The following is a 2,500-nucleotide window of genomic DNA, read 5'->3' on the forward strand; positions in this document are numbered from 1 at the left end:
TAATGAGGGTAGCATTAATAAGAGGAAGAAGAAGAAGAGCAAGAAGAAGCAGAATAAGCCCAGGAAGCGTCCTGAGGCTCTGCTGATATCGGACTGCACTTCCGAGGAGCTGGCGAAATTGCTCAAGGAAATGAAGCAGTCCGATGCTCTTAAATCGGTTGGAGAGACAATCTCTAAGGTCCGACGGGCCCAAAATGGAGGCATGTTGCTAGAATTGAAGCAGGGTAGTTCTGCTAGTGCAATTGCCCCAAAGGTTAAGGAAGCGGTGAAGGGCAAGGCGTCAGTGAGAACGCTAGCTCCTTCTAAAATGATTGAGATCATGCATCTCGATGAAATTACCACCCCAGAGGAGGTTGCGGAGTCTGTCAAAGCACAGCTCAACATCGAGATAGAAATAGATCGTATCAAAATGAAGAAAGGCCGCGCGGCCGGTACGCAGTGGGCACGGATCAACGTATCGCTGCCAGACTTTCAAAGCTTCCTGAATTTGGGAAAGCTGAAAGTTGGTTGGTCGATATGCCATATCCGTGAGGTTATGGAAGAGCAGAAATGCTATAAGTGTTGGAAGGTAGGCCATACGAGCTACCATTGTAGGGAACCAGACAGAAGTAATCTGTGCTGGAAATGCGGTTTGAGTGGACACAAGAAGCAAGCTTGTACCAACTCTGTTAAGTGTTTGGATTGCGGTACGAGGTCACAGAACCTTCACGCAACGGGCAGTTATATGTGTCCTAGAAGGCGAACGATTAGATCATAATGGTTAGGTTGCTACAACATAACCAGAATCATTGTTATGCTGCATTTCAATTAATGTGGCAAACGATTAGGGAAGAATCTGCGGATATAGTGTTGATTGCAGATCCGTATCTGGCAACAACCAACGTCAAAGTGTTACGCAATGACGATAACACAGCAGCGGTAGTGGTTAACGCGGACTTACCAGTTAAGGTAGTCAGTAAGGCTCTGAAGGGTTTAATGATAGTTGACATAGGTGATATGCGAGTGGTTAGCGTTTACGCGCCACCTAGATTTAGTATGGAAGAGTTCCAGAACATGTTGGATAACACGGTAATGGCCGTAACCGGTATCCACAAATTCGTTATCGGGGGGGACTTCAACGCTTGGTCAGCAAGTTGGAACAACCAACTTGGCGAGCGTGGAGAAACCCAGAAACGAAGAGGTGAGTTGGTCTTATCAACCTTTGCGCAGATTGACGCAATTTTATTGAACGACGGCAGCACCCCAACTTATGTTGGACCAGGGCGTACGTCAGTAGTTGATCTTACTTTTGCGAGCAGAACAGTAGCAAGATCATTTAAGTGGGAGGTGTTATCTAGCTATATGAACTCTGATCATCGTGCAATACGAATAGATCTTGAGACGCAAAGCGTGCGTAACTTGTCCCGACCCATAACGGGATGGAGCATCAAGTATTTTAGCAAAGACATATTTGAAGTTATGATGCAAGCCGCTTTTGAGACCGAGGTCACAACAAGCGAAGACTTAATGCGTATACTTGTCACGGCGTGTAATGCGACGATGACTAAGCGTAAGAGGTACACTCCTAACAAGAGTGCATTTTGGTGGACGCTAGAGATCGAGGCACTTCGCAAAGAGTGCAAACACCGCGATCGATTAGCGCAAAGAGCATTCAATACTGATCTCTATTCTTCTTTTAGGGACGAGTTCAAGGTGGCACGGAATGCCCTCAAGCGATTGATCAAGCATACCCGACAGAGGAAGTGGAAAGAGTTCCTGAGAACAGCGAACAACGCATCATTTGGTATTGTATATCATACGTTCAAGAAAGTGGCCGAGGGTTCGATTGGACCCCGAACCATGACATTGGACGAGTTTAGGGAAGTGGTGAGCGAGCTTTTTCCTACTCACCCAAACACGGTGTGGCCTGAATATCGTATCGATCAGCCACGAGAGTTTGAAAGGGTTACTAATGATGAGATTCTTGCGGTTGCCAGGAGACTACCCAACAAGAAGGCGCCGGGACCAGATGGTATCCCGAATGAGGCGCTGAAAGTTGGTATGTTGACTGCAACCGCTGCATTTTGCAGGGTTTACCAAGGCTGTTTAGAGAACGCGAAGTTCCCCGATGAGTGGAAAAGGCAGAGGTTGGTGTTAATACCGAAGCCGAACAAACCACCAGGGGAACCGGGTTCAGTTCGCCCCATTTGTCTACTAGACGGGGCAGGTAAAGGTTTAGAACGCATCATAGTGCAACGGTTAAATGCACACATCGAGGAGGTCAACGGACTGTCTGACGACCAATTTGGTTTCAGAAGTCGTCGATCAACAGTTGATGCGATTCAACGGGTAGTGGACATTGTTTCGGTAGCTAGAAGTAGAAACAGATACAGTGGACGGTATTGTGCTGTTGTCACATTAGATGTTACTAATGCTTTTAACAGTGCTTCATGGTTGGCGATTGCAAATGCTTTACAGAGAATTAACACTCCTAAATATCTTTATGATATCATTGGTGATT

General features: G+C 46.5%; 1 pseudogene; it reads left to right on the forward strand.

Annotated features, from left to right (window-relative positions):
- LOC133394750 (large subunit ribosomal RNA) overlaps nt 1-2,500 on the forward strand; it is a 9,177-nt pseudogene that overhangs the window by 3,643 nt on the left and 3,034 nt on the right.

Source organism: Anopheles gambiae (genome assembly GCF_943734735.2).
Source record: "Anopheles gambiae chromosome X unlocalized genomic scaffold, idAnoGambNW_F1_1 X_unloc_42, whole genome shotgun sequence".
Classification (NCBI taxonomy): Eukaryota; Metazoa; Arthropoda; class Insecta; order Diptera; family Culicidae; genus Anopheles; species Anopheles gambiae.